Below are 14,791 nucleotides of genomic sequence, written 5' to 3' on the forward strand. Positions count from 1 at the left end.
TCCGCCAATGAATGTCTATGATCGCCAAGTTGAAACCTTGCCGCACTAAAAGCAGCCTCTGATGCAACTGATGAAGCTTCAATAGCTAGAACATCACGAATCATTTTTCTCAGAATTGGAAATGCAACGCTCCGTCTCCTCCACCATGCTAATATTTCTACATTGCCATCATCGTCGTCCACTGTTTCTAAAGACTGATTAAGATATTCTTCAAAATCATCACGGTTAGTAGGATTAAGACCAAGAAAACCTCGCATAAAACTATTAATTCGATCTTTAGTCTTAGGATTAGAACTTTGACCAACTTCTCCTTTAGTATTTCTTATATTTCTATATTTTTCATACAAAATTTTTGCTTCTACTTTTATGCTAGACTTAAACATTTCACAAGTTGAAATTTCTTCCGGTAAAAATTTTAAGGTATCATAAAAAGAACAAGTCCCTGCACACCTCGTAATTTATATTGAGGGTTAAGTAAAGTAGAAGTGAAACAAATTTGAGGAAAAGGAAAAATTATTTTAAAAATTTTTCAATCATACATTCAATTGCAACTCTAAATTTTTCAACTTTTTTATATTTAGAAAATTGAATTGTAATAGCACAAATATTTATTAATACTGATGAAATAGTAGGATAATAAATTTCAGAAAACATGGTTGTAGCATAATAAAAAAGTCTTAAAAATTCCAATAGTTCTTTAGTTTCTTCCCAATCTTCTTAATAAATTCTATCTAATGGGTCAACATTATGAGCATTAAAATCATTTGTGTCACGCCCCGAGCTACCTCGAGACGCGGACACGGGACCTAGGACCACAAGTGATCCCAAGCTAACCCTGCTGGCATGATCATGAGCATACTAAAGATAATAAATTGATGCCGAAGCTAAATCATAAATAAATCTGAAAAGATGGGAAATACCCATATACTATAGCTGAATATATCAAATCTGAGAGTTTAATACAAAAGGAATATCAAACTCAAAACACTAAGCTGAATCTAACTATGTCTGAAATAAGCCTCTAAACTGACTAGAAATGTTGGGACATGCCCCAACTAGATCTAGCAAAACTGAAACTAAAGACTAAAAGCGATAAAGATAAACATGTCACTAGTCCTCGAAGAATGAGGACTCACCACTGATCCTGCTGAACTGAAGATCGGGAACCGATCTAAGCGTGATCTGGATATTGAGAACCTGAACCTACATCACGAGAAGATGTAGCGCACGTATGCGTCAGTACTTGAAAGGTACTGAGCATGCAGGATAGAGTAAAGCTGAAAGAACATATAACTGAACAAAGCAATAAAGCAATGAAATAATCTGAACATGATATAGATACTGAATACTGAGCTAACTGAATGCAATGACCAATTTATAACATGCTGAGACTGAATACTGACTGTACTGATACATGGTCAATGCAATAGAATCTGACTGAACTGTGGGAGCTACTAATAACCGACATAAAACCACATGAGCTAAATGTGGAGTCCGATGTATATGCCCCATCGAGAGGACCCAATATACCCTGCCAGAGGTATAGAGGCATGCTGGCGTGATCACTAAACTGATGTTGCCCACAGAGGGGACTTACACCTACGTGGCTCGTAGTTCTGGGACTATATGGGTACGCTGAAACCCTAGTCCAACTCGGTATTATGCTACTCCCAATGAATTAAGTGGTTAACTAGTTATGACTGAATTTCTGTAAATACTGGATAGCTCGAAACTGAACATGCAAACTGCGAATGTAACAATTAATCTAATAATGATGCATTCATAAACTGAGGCATGTATAACTGAATACTGAAATATCTGACCTAGCATGTGTAATTCAAGAACTAAAGAAATACATAGCTAGGGTTCTGAAATTCATGCGATAAACTGAGAAATAACATGATAATCTGATTTGGAACATCTAAATAACTAATTCATGATGATCTGCTATAATTCTAGAAACCCTAGGTCTGTTCATAATCATGTAATCAAGAATCTGACTGAATTCTAGGGACCTAATGGGCGAAAGGAACCCACTAGTGAAATCCCACATACCTGGTGACGAATTCCATGGAGAAATCTTTCGATTTCGGGGCTGGAACTGATGGAACCTTGCTGCGTTCTTGAACTAGGGTTCTTGACCTTTTTCTCCCTTCTTGCTTCTAATTTTCTAAGTTTTGATTAATGAATTTGATTTAGGTAAGTTTTAGTTATGTTTCTAGGCTTAAACTAATTAAAACCTCATAATTTAGGGTCTAAACGACGTATCTTAGGGGTTAAACGAAATAGGAAAAGACCAAAAGACTCCTGAATTAATTGTTGTCGGAGTGATCGACGGAATGGACTGACGGTCCGTCAATCAATCGACGGTCCGTCGATTGGGTCCGTAGGTCGAGTCTGCCCGACAGGGCTTCACTAAAACGGGCATAACTTTTTACTCGGAGGTCAGAATTTAGCAAACTCGGTGGCCTTGGAAAAATAATTCAATTATCTATCTAACCATAGGTCATGGGAAACAATTCATTTTGTTCTAAAAGTTATGACCATCTGAAGTTGACCCATCAGAATTTTCAGCTATCTGGCTGCTAACCTTCGATCTACGGTCAGACCTACGGACCGTGGATCGAATGACGGTCCGTGCTGGTCAACCGTAGTTCAGGACTGAAGCTGGGCTTTTGGGGCATCGATCCACGGACACGAACTACGGTCCGTGACTTGACTTACGGACCGTAAGTCCGGCCGTGGGTCAACACTTAGCCAAATTTTCTGACTGAGTTCTGGGGAAGTTTTCTGTCACGAACCACGGACCGTGAGTCCATCTACGGTCCGTGGATGGTGTCCGTGAGTGCCACCTGTAACACCAGAAATCTGAAATCTCTATTTTCGGATACGGGGTGTTACATTATCTCCCCCTTGAGAACATTCGTCCTCGAATGAAGACTAAACTAGATGAAAAGGAGGGAGAGGGCTGCAATCCCTACCACTAAACGCTGAAAACTGAATTTCTGACTGAACTGAGTTCCAAGAACATGCAAATACGCTGAAAATGCAAGTACAAACTGAAGGAACATGATTCTAAGACTGAATTTTCGCATGAATGACTGAAAAACTGACGAGGAACTATTACCTCAAGCTGGAATGGAATCGGAAGGAAAGAGGTGAGGATACTTGGACTTCATGGCTGCTTCTGCTTCCCAAGTAGCTCCCTCTACTGACTGACTCCTCCACAAAACCTTGACTGAAGCGACTTCTTTATTTCTTAACCTTTTAACCTGACGATCGAGAATCTCAACTGGTACATCCTCATAAGAAAGACTATCTTTCACGGCCACACTCTTTAATGGCACTATGGATGCTGGATCACCCACACACTTCTTCAGAAGAGAAATGTGAAAGACTGGATGCACTGCTGCTAAGTCTGCTGGCAACTCTAACTCATAAGCCACTTTAACAATCTTTTTCAAGATCCGGTAAGGGCCTACATATCTGGGACTCAGCTTCCCTTTCTTGCCAAATCTCATCACCCCTTTCATAGGTGACACTTTCAAGAAAACCCAATCATCAACTTGGAACTCTAGTTCCCTTCTTCTCACATCTGCATAAGACTTCTGGCGACTCTGAGCAGTCTTGAGTCTATCCCTAATGAGTTGCACTTTCTCCATAGTATCAAGGACTGAATCTGGTCCTATCAAGGCTGCTTCACCTACTTCAAACCAACCAACTGGAGATCTACATCTACGCCCATATAATGCCTCATAAGGGGCCATCTGAATGCTGGAATGGTAACTATTGTTGTAGGCGAACTCAATCAGAGGAAGGTGATCATCCCAACTACCCTTGAAGTCGATCACACAAGCTCTCAACATGTCCTCTAAGGTCTGAATGGTACGCTCTGCCTGACCATCCGTCTGCGGATGAAATGCTGTGCTAAGATTAACCTGAGTACCAAGACCTTTCTGAAATGACTTCCAAAAATGAGATGTAAACTGAGGACCTCTATTTGAGATGATAGACAAAGGAACTCCATGCAACCTCACAATCTCATTAATGTAAAGCTTGGCGTAATCCTCCGCCGAATCTGTAGTCTTGACCGCCAAAAAGCGAGAAAACATAGTAACCCTATCAACAATCACCTAAATGGAGTCATGTTGTCTGCGAGTACGAGGTAAACCTGTGATGAAGTCCATGTTGATCACTTCCCACTTCCAAGTAGGAATGTCAATCTCTTGAGTCATACCTCCTGGTTTCTGATGTTCTACCTTTACTTGCTGGCAATTGGGGCACTTAGCCACAAAATCTGCTATATCTCTTTTCATGCCATTCCACCAATAGACTTCCCGCAGATCGCGATACATCTTAGTGGCGCCTGGATGAATAGAATATCTGGAATTGTGGGCTTCTGCGAGAATATGCTGTCTCAATTCACCCACATCAGGAACACACAATCTACCTTGATAGCGAAGTACACCATCTCCCCCTTGGGAGAAAACCTCCACTCTCTGATTGTGGACTGCACCCTTAAGTTCAAGCAAGATTGGATCACTATCTTGCATTTCCTTAACCTCTACTACCAAAGAAGATTATGCCCCATTCTGAACCGTTACACCACCATCTGATATGCTCATAAGACAAACTCCTAGGCGAGCAAGTCTGTGAACATCCTTTGCTAGCTCTCTCCTTTCTTCCTCAACATGTGCTACACTACCCATGGATAGTCTGCTAAGGGCATCTGCTACTACATTGGCCTTACCAGGATGGTAATGCACACTCATATCATAATCTTTGAGGAACTCTAACCATCTTCTCTGGCGAAGATTCAACTCTTTCTGGGTGAACACATATTGAAGGCTCTTATGGTCTGTGAACACATCTACATGAACACCATACAAGTAATGTCTCCAAATCTTAAGTGCAAACACCACTGCTGCTAGCTCGAGGTCATGAGTTGGATAATTCTTCTCATGTACCTTAATGTCTCCAAATCTTAAGTGCAAACACCACTGCTGCTAGCTCGAGGTCATGAGTTGGATAATTCTTCTCATGTACCTTAAGCTGTCTAGAAGCATAAGCTATAACCTTACCTCGCTGCATCAACACACAACCTAGGCCGACTCTGGATGCATCACAATAGATCACCTAACCATCTGAACCCTCTGGTAGAGTCAAGAAAGGAGCTGTAGTCAACCTAATTTTCAGTTCTGCAAAGCTTTTCTCACAATCATCTGACCATTGGAACTTAACCTTTTCCTGAGTTAACTTAGTCAATGGAGAGGCTATGGATGAAAATCCTTCCACAAACCGTCTGTAATAGCCTGCTAGAACCAAGAAACTTCTGATATCTGTAGCAGAGGTAGGTCTGGGCCATTGTTTCACTGCTTCTATCTTCTGGGAATCTACTCGAATTCCTTCACTAGACACAATATGCCCAAGGAAGGCAACTGATTGTAACCAAAACTCACACTTGTTAAATTTTGCAAATAACTGGCGATCTTTGAGAGTTTGCAAAACAACTCTCAAATGACCTGCATGTTCTTCCTCATTCCTAGAGTAAATGAGGATATCATCAATAAAGACGATAACGAACAAGTCCAAATACTGCTTGAACACTCTGTTCATCAAATCCATGAAAGCTGCAGGAGCATTGGTTAGTCCAAATGACATAACTACAAATTCATAATGACCATACCGAGTCCTGAAGGCTGTCTTTGGAATGTCACTATCTCTGACTCTAAGCTGATGATAACCTGATCTGAGGTCTATCTTTGAGAAATGACTAGCACCCTGAAGTTGGTCAAACAAGTCATCAATCCTGGGGATAGGATACTTATTCTTGATTGTGACTTTGTTCAACTGCCTATAGTCAATACACATTCTGAGAGAACCATCTTTCTTCTTCACGAACAACACTGGTGCGCCCCATGGCGAAATACTAGGTCTAATGAAGCCCTTATCTAGAAGGTCTTTCAACTGCTCTTTCAATTCCTTAAGCTCAGCTGGAGCCATTCTGTAAGGAGGGATAGAGATAGGCTGGGTATCTGGAAGGAGATCAATTCCAAAGTCTATTTCCCTTTCGGGAGGAACTCCAGGAAGATCTTCTGGGAGCACTTCTGGAAACTCACTGACTACAGGAACTGACTCAAGAGTTGGGGATTCGGAACTAGAACTAGAATCCTTAACCCGAACTAGATGATAGAGATAACCCTTAGAGATCATCTTTCTGGCCTTAAGGTAAGAAATGAATCGACCCATAGGCGCTAAGCTACTACCCTTCCATTCTAGAATTGGTTCGTCTGGAAACTGAAAACGAACAATCCTAGTTCTACAATCGACTGAGGCATAACATGAATGTAACCAATCCATGCCTAAAATGACATCGAAGTCTACCATTTCTAACTCTACAAGATCTGCTGAGGTGACTTTCTGAGAGGCTGTGACAGGGCAATTTCTGTATACCCGTCTATCTATAATTGGGTCACTGATTGGAGTAGAGACTGAGAAGGCTTCTGAAAGAGTTTCTGGACTAACACTGAATTGGACTGCTATGTAAGGAGTTACAAAAGACAAAGTAGCCCCTGGATCTAACAATGCATAAACATCAAGATCAAAGACTCGTAACGTACCAGTGACTACATCAGGAGAATCTTCCTGGTCTTGACGAGCCTGAAGAGCATAGAGCCTGTTTTGGCGCTGTCCGCCACCAGTACCAGAAGAGTTACCCTGCTGAGTCGGGCGACCTGTTGGTGCTGCTGAAGTTGTAGACTAAGCTCTACCATTATTTCCTCCTTGACCTTGTCTTGAAGGACAATCCTTCAATCTATGACCAGACTGGCCACACCCAAAGCATCCTTCCTTACCTGCAAGGCACTTGCCCGGATGGTTCCTACTACATTTCGGGCAAGTTGGGTAGGTTTTGGTGCCTGAAACACTACCTTGAGACTTAGAGCCTGACGCCCTACCTTTCTGATCATTACGGAGCCTGGGGAATGGAACACTAGCTGATGAAGGGGCTGGAGTCGAAGACTTCTGCTGAAAATGCGAGCGGTTTCCACCACCCGATTTCTGGTGGGAATACTCGTAGTTACCTGTTCTTGCTTTCTTAGTCTCCTTAGCCTGTTCCCTAAGCTTATCACCCTCAACCTGCTGAGCATGAGTTATGAGCCTAGAGATGTTCTTATCTCCCAACAACATAGCATTCCTGCACTCTGTTTTCACTAAGTCTGACACTCCATAGAGAAACTTATTCATCTGAGCCCTGGAATCAACAACCATGTGAGGAGCATACCTGGAGAGTTGGTTAAACTTCAGCCCATACTCTTGGACAGTCATGTTACCCTGCCTCAAGTTCATAAATTCCTGGGCCCTTGCTTCTCTCAACTCTATAGGGAAAAACCTGTCCAAAAAGGTTTCCCTGAAACAATCCCAAGTAATGGGAGCGGCATCTGTACCCATGTTCTCCTTCCACTGAGTATACCAGATATGAGCTACATCCTTAAGTTGGTAAGATGCTAACTCAACCTGATCATTCCCAGTGACTTGCATCACCTCAAAGATCTTCTTGATCTCATCCAAGAAATTCTGGGGATCTTCACCAGTCTGTGACCCTAAGAACTCTGGAGGATTCATCCTAACAAAGTCACGGACCCTTGCTGCTGCTGATCCACCATTTGCATTCACAGGAGCTTGAACCCGCTGATTGTTCTGGTTAGCGACACTCTGAGCCAACATCTGAATGACATTCCTGAATTCAGCATTTGAGACTTCCTGATCTGGAACTGGAGGAGCTGCGTTTGCGTTCCTGGCATTCGCATTCCTGACATAAGCTCTATGAGGAGGCATGATCACTGAAACGTAGAATGTCGAGTTAGAATGGAATTAGATCATACCTTACGCACGATAAGAGTAACAAGAAAATGAAGATTTTTCCTAAAGACACTTTGTAGCCTCCCTCTCATTAGATGTGGTGCGCACTACACACCCATGAAAATGACTCTACCTAGTGCGGCTTTTCAGACATCCTAGGACACTTAAACCTAATGCTCTGATACCAAGTTTGTCACGCCTCGAGCTACCCCCGAGACGCGGACACGGGACCTAGGACCACAAGTGATCCCAAGCTAACCCTGCTGGCATGATCATGAGCATACTAAAGATAATAAATTGATGCCGAAGCTAAATCATAAATAAATCTGAAAAGATGGGGAATACCCATATACTATAGCTGAATATATCAAATCTGAGATTTAATACAAAAGGAATATCAAACTCAAAACACTAAGCTGAATCTAACTATGTCTGAAATAAGCCTCTAAACTGACTAGAAATGTTGGGACATGCCCCAACTAGATCTAGCAAAACTGAAACTAAAGACTAAAAGCGATAAAGATAAACATGTCACTAGTCCTCGAAGAATGAGGACTCACCACTGATCCTGCTGAACTGAAGATCGAGAACCGATCTAAGCGTGATCTGGATACTGAGAACCTGAACCTTTATCACGAGAAGATGTAGCGCACGTATGCGTCAGTACTTGAAAGGTACTGAGCATGCAGGATAGAGTAAAGATGAAAGAACATATAACTGAATAAAGCAATAAAGCAATGAAATAATCTGAACATGATATAGATACTGAATACTGAGCTAACTGAATGCAATGACCAATTTATAACATGCTGAGACTGAATACTGACTGTACTGATACATGGTCAATACAATAGAATCTGACTGAACTGTGGGAGCTACTAATAACCGACATAAAACCACATGAGCTAAATGTGGAGTCTGATGTATACGCCCCATCGAGAGGACCCAATATACCCTGCCAGAGGTATAGAGGCATGCTGGCGTGATCACTAAACTGATGTTGCCCACAGAGGGGACTTACACCTACGTGGCTCGTAGTTCTGGGACTATATGGGTACGCTGAAAACCTAGTCCAACTCGGTATTATGCTACTCCCAATGAATTAAGTGGTTAACTAGTTATGACTGAATTTCTGTAAATACTGGATAGCTCGAAACTGAACATGCAAACTGCGAATGCAACAATTAATCTAATAATGATGCATTCATAAACTGAGGCATGTATAACTGAATACTGAAATATCTGACCTAGCATGTGTAATTCAAGAACTAAAGAAATACATAGCTAGGGTTCTGAAATTCATGCGATAAACTGAGAAATAATATGATAATCTGATTTGGAACATCTAAATAACTAATTCATGATGATCTGCTATAATTCTAGAAACCCTAGGTCTGTTCATAATCATGTAATCAAGAATCTGACTGAATTCTAGGGACCTAATGGGCGAAAGGAACCCCTAGTGAAATCCCACATACCTGGTGACGAATTCCACGGAGAAATCTTTCGATTTCGGGGCTGGAACTGATGGAACCTTGCTGCGTTCTTGAACTAGGGTTCTTGACCTTTTTCTCCCTTCTTGCTTCTAATTTTCTAAGTTTTGATTAATGAATTTGATTTAGGTAAGTTTTAGTTATGTTTCTAGGCTTAAACTAATTAAAACCTCATGATTTAGGGTCTAAACGACGTATCTTAGGGGTTAAACGAAATAGGAAAAGACCAAAAGACCCCTGAATTAATAGCTATCGGAGTGATCGACGGAATGGACTGACGGTCCGTCAATCAATCGACGGTCTGTCGATTGGGTCCGTAGGTTGAGTCTGCCCGACAGGGCTTCACTAAAACGGGCATAACTTTTTACTCGGAGGTCGGAATTTAGCAAACTCGGTGGCGTTGGAAAAATAATTCAATTATCTATCTAACCATAGGTCATGGGACACATAATTCATTTTTTTCTAAGAGTTATGACCATCTGAAGTTGACCCATCAGAATTTTCAGCTATCTGGCTGCTAACCTTCGATCTACGGTCAGACCTACAGACCGTGGATCGAATGACGGTCCGTGCTGGTCAACCGTAGTTCAGGACTGAAGCTGGGCTTTTGGGGCATCTATCCACGAACACGAACTACGGTCCGTGACCTGACTTACGGACCGTAAGTCCGGCCGTGGGTCAACACTTAGCCAAATTTTCTGACTGAGTTCTGGGGAAGTTTTCTGTCACGAACCACGGACCGTGAGTCCATCTACGGTCCGTGGATGGTGTCCGTGAGTGCCACCTGTAACACCAGAAATCTGAAATCTCTATTTTCGGATACGGGGTGTTACAATTTGTACGGGTCCTTTATATTCGTAAGCAACTGAAAGCATTTCATAAAAAGAATTCCACCTTGTTTTAATATGTCTTGGAACTTTTCTTGGTGGCATTTCACATAGTACACAACGCTCATTAAGTTCCCTAATTCTAGCAACTCTGTGAGCATAAAAAATCCATGCAACAACATATTCAATTTTCATACAACCACAATCAAATAATGAAATACCATCTTGTACAACTAAATTTAATACATGTGCAACACATCTAACATGAAAAACATTAACATCAACTAGACATAATCTAGTATTTAACAGACTAGCAGCGTTTGTATTATTAGATGCATTATCTAATGCGACAGACATTACTTTATCTCAAAGCATGTAATAATTTAAAACACTCAAAATATTTGAAGCTAAATATGCACCCATTTTTTTCTCTACACATTCTTTATAACTTAATATTCTTTTTTTGCAAATTCCAGTTATGATCAATCCAATGTGCTGTAATAGTTAAATAATCATGTCCATTAACACTACGACCCATGTCCGAAGTTATAGACACTCTACAATCTAATATGCTAAACAAACAACGAAGAAATTGACAATGTTTACCTTGATATAAAAAAACATTAGCTTTAACAATATTTCTAGAAACACCTTTAAAAGAAGGATTATAAGTTTGTTGAATATATTCAATAAAACCGAGATGTAAAGGAAAACTATAAGGCAAACCACAAACATAAACCATCTTAGCTAAATTTTTGCAATATCTATCCTTATTATATTTACTTTGTGTTAGTGGACCACTGGGGTTAGAAGGATCTAATGTTCCTTGAACCATGTTAGAAGCCCCTACCGAATGATTAACATTAATATCAACATCATTAAGTTGAATTCCTTTTTTTCTATCGGCTAAAGCTTTAGCTTCTTTATATTCAATCGGCACAGAAGATAACAAATGTCTATTTAAGCTCCCCGTCCCACCTTGACCTCCTCCTTGTTTATGTTTAAAAGGTTGCTTACACTTATTACAAATAACAATATAATTTTCCTTATCGAAAGTCATAAATTGCCACACAACAAAAGTTTTAGGGCGTTGATACTTCACCTTCTCCATTGCAGGAGGTATAAGGGGGGGGGGGGGCGTCCACAATTTTGCTCCGTTGAATTTGTAGTTTCAGTTGGAAGTTCCGTCACCGGACTAGTAGGTGTTTCTTCTAATTCTTCTTCTCCTGAATCAACTTCTACTTCTTCACCTGAATTTTCATCAAGATTAGAATTCATATTACCATAACGTTGTTCTAAAATTTCATGATCGAGTTGAATATTTGAATCAATATCATAAGAAGTATCATCAACATAAGTAGAATCATTTGTATTAAATCTAACTCTAGACATTGATTTAGAAGAAGTATCACCACATTTACTTTTATTTTTTTCCTTACTACTTTTTTTATTAAAATTAAATAATTTACTAATGGTGCTTGGTTCATTCTCTTTTCCTTTATTGGTATCTTTTTTGCTAGAACTCATATTTAATTATATGTAAAGTGTAATATAAAAAAAATAATAACACAAAAATTAATGGCAAAAAATAAAATAAAAATATTATGAAACGAATGTACCAAACGTCTGAGTTAATAGCAGACGTTATAACTGATTCTTGAAGATTGTAGTTTGTTGTAACTTGTAATTTGGAACTCCAATACTTGTTAGCAAATATGAGAATTATTATATATATTATGATACAATATGAGAATTAAATGAAATAAAAAATTAAGACTTAAGAATGAGAGGATATAGAAAATAGATGAGAGAATAGATGATTTTGTAAGAAATAATGAAGGATAGAGAGGTATTTATAGTATCAAAAATGGGTTAAAGTGTATTTATTATAACTTGAGGGTTTAAATTAAAGTATTAAAAGTAGGGGGTGGTAGGGGGTGTTGGGGAAGTGAAAAAGGTGAATAATCCGTTGGGGGGGCCCACTAGCCGTTGCCCCAACAGATATAATTCAAAAAATAAAAATAAAAATAAAATAAGGGGATCTCGCGAAACCGGCCGGTTCAGCCTGGCCGGGTCGATCGGGACCAAAGGGTGAACCGGCCCCTAACCGGTCCCCTAACCGGTCCCCTATCCTGAAATCCCCCCAACCCGCAAAATCATACGGGACTGGGTCCGGCGAGACGGGTCTCGAGCCGATCGCGGGCCAACCCGATCCCCTTGCCATCCCTAGTCAATTGCCCAGATATTTTTAAAGATTCTTTTTTTTGCTAGGAAATTGAAGCTTGATTTATTTAAATTTCAAGTCCAATTATCTAGAGAATTTGAATATTAAGTCAAATTATTTGCAGAACTGTTCATCTTAGAGCTTTCTAATCTTCTTTTCCTATGGCCAGTGAAACTGATCAGTTGTATATGATAAGCTGCATTCTTGGACCACCAGATTGGACTATCCTCCAGAAGTGAGAAGTGCTTCATGAGTGCTCGATATAAGAAATTTAAATGTAAGTGTAGCTTGAACCTATTACAAGTTTCCTGCCATTTTCATGTGATCTCTCTCACTGGCACACATTGGTAGAGCTAGGGTACTCAAAGGGAGTTCATCCGAACTCCTTCCGACAAAAAAATACTTTATGTATATATAGTAGATGTTGAATTTCCTTGACTTCTTTGTAATGCTTACTTTTTTATATTTTGGATTCCTGGTCTACCACATGCTAATGTGTGCACTAATGCATTGAGTTCTTTCCTTTTGTTATTATCTTTTCTTTGTGGCAGGCTGTACCAGCCAATCTGTCTGATATCATTCCCAATGCAAGCTTAGAAGCTATTGATTTGATTAAGGTGGTTCTTTGCGATATTTCCTATAACTGCCAATTTTCTCATGAAATAGACATAATAAATGATTTCTGCTCTCATACCATAACAACTCTGCTCTTGGGACTCTTTAAGGAGGCTAACTGCTGAATGCTTGCAGCATCCATTTTTCCATGTAAAATATTTCTCTTATTTGTCATTTGCTTACTCCAATAGAAATTTCTAAGTGTCATGATTGGCATCTTTCCATAATGGCTTGAATAAGATACTGCTTGCTAATAAATAGGTTGGTGAGTGGAAATTTGTCACTAGAGGATCCATTGCAGCTGAAGTTAAGTGATGGTGGGTAAGAACTCATAAAATATTATTACAATTAGTGTTATCTTCTACAAATCTTGAGTTGAGCCTCTGGGACTTTGGGAGACAAAAAGATGACTGTTCTCTTGATTTGACTTTGGCAGCTAAACCACGTCCATCTAGCTTGGGTATGAGTTATACTTTTGATTATTCTTGTTACTTGCAGGACAGTAAGTTTCCATTTCTACTTTTTCATGATACCTTTTGCAGCTATGAAAGATATATGTGTGCATAGTTATATTCATATATATATATGTGCAACTGACATCTGCCAATGACAATTATTTGTTTGCATTTACATGTCTGCCTAAAACTCAACTTGTTACAAAAGTTGCAGTTGATGTTAATCCTGGGTCTCATCATAACTGATACATTTTTCCTGATGTGTCTTTTAAGTGATACCTACACCCCATGCTCCCTCAAAGAAAATAGATGAAAATTTCCAAGTATAGAGAGTTATACAAATGAAACACCCTTAAGGAAATAAACTATCATTGTCATTAGAAATAACTTTTATTTCGAGTGACTTCTTGATCATTTTTGTCTCAAGTAAGGACAAAGGAGTGCTGTCGTCGACTAGTTTATCTTGCTTTAATATTCAAGTTTTTCTGTTGTTCTACTTTCTGTTTTTACTTGTAGCTTTCTTTAAAGTATTCACCTTGACAATGTTATGCAAATTTTCTTCCTGCGGAAATGATAAGTAGAACTCTGGGCACAAGAATGGTGAGTTGTATTGGGTTTTCTTTTCTCAGTATCTTTACTCACTATTTTAGGGTTTTCTTTCCACTGTACTCTGAGAACAAAGAAGTTATATTGTCCTGTGTGGTTTTGGCGACAAATGGCAGGATGTGTTGTTCAATTCAGGTTTTCAGGATCACTTACAACAATTAGGTAGGTTATACACATTTCTGGATAGCTCTAAAATCTAATGGGACTTGTTCTTGCTGAATATAACCCCATCTGGACATTTGTGGGTTCTGTTTTCTAAGTTTTTGAGACCATCATATTCAATGTTATGCATTTAAATTTTTCACAGTTTTATGGTCATTGCTCTGATCTCCTGATCATCATCAAACCTCTATGCCAGTGGATTCTTCAGTCATTATCATTCAGGTCAGGTGCTAAAATTGGGTCAATTGTTTAACGAAATATTGTATATCGAGTATGGTAAAGGAATATATCCTGCTTCTCTTTAAACAAATTCCTGGGAATCTGAACTTGTAAAAGGTCCATTGCATGTAAACACCAGTATTGTATCAATTTGCTTGTTCCCTTTGTTTCAGCTCAGTATTAAGGGTGGTGTTGAGGATGCGAGCTGGTTAATATTTGTTCAGAATACTAGATTTTGTTTGTGGGGTGGAAAAGGCATAAAGCTTAGAAGATTACATTGAAAAAGTAAAAGAGGATTTTCAAAATGCATGAAAATTTTCTAATTTGTGA

This window comes from Solanum verrucosum, unplaced genomic scaffold (genome assembly GCF_900185275.1).
Source record: "Solanum verrucosum unplaced genomic scaffold, falcon-dt-bn FXZP01000101.1, whole genome shotgun sequence".
NCBI classification, from domain to species: Eukaryota; Viridiplantae; Streptophyta; class Magnoliopsida; order Solanales; family Solanaceae; genus Solanum; species Solanum verrucosum.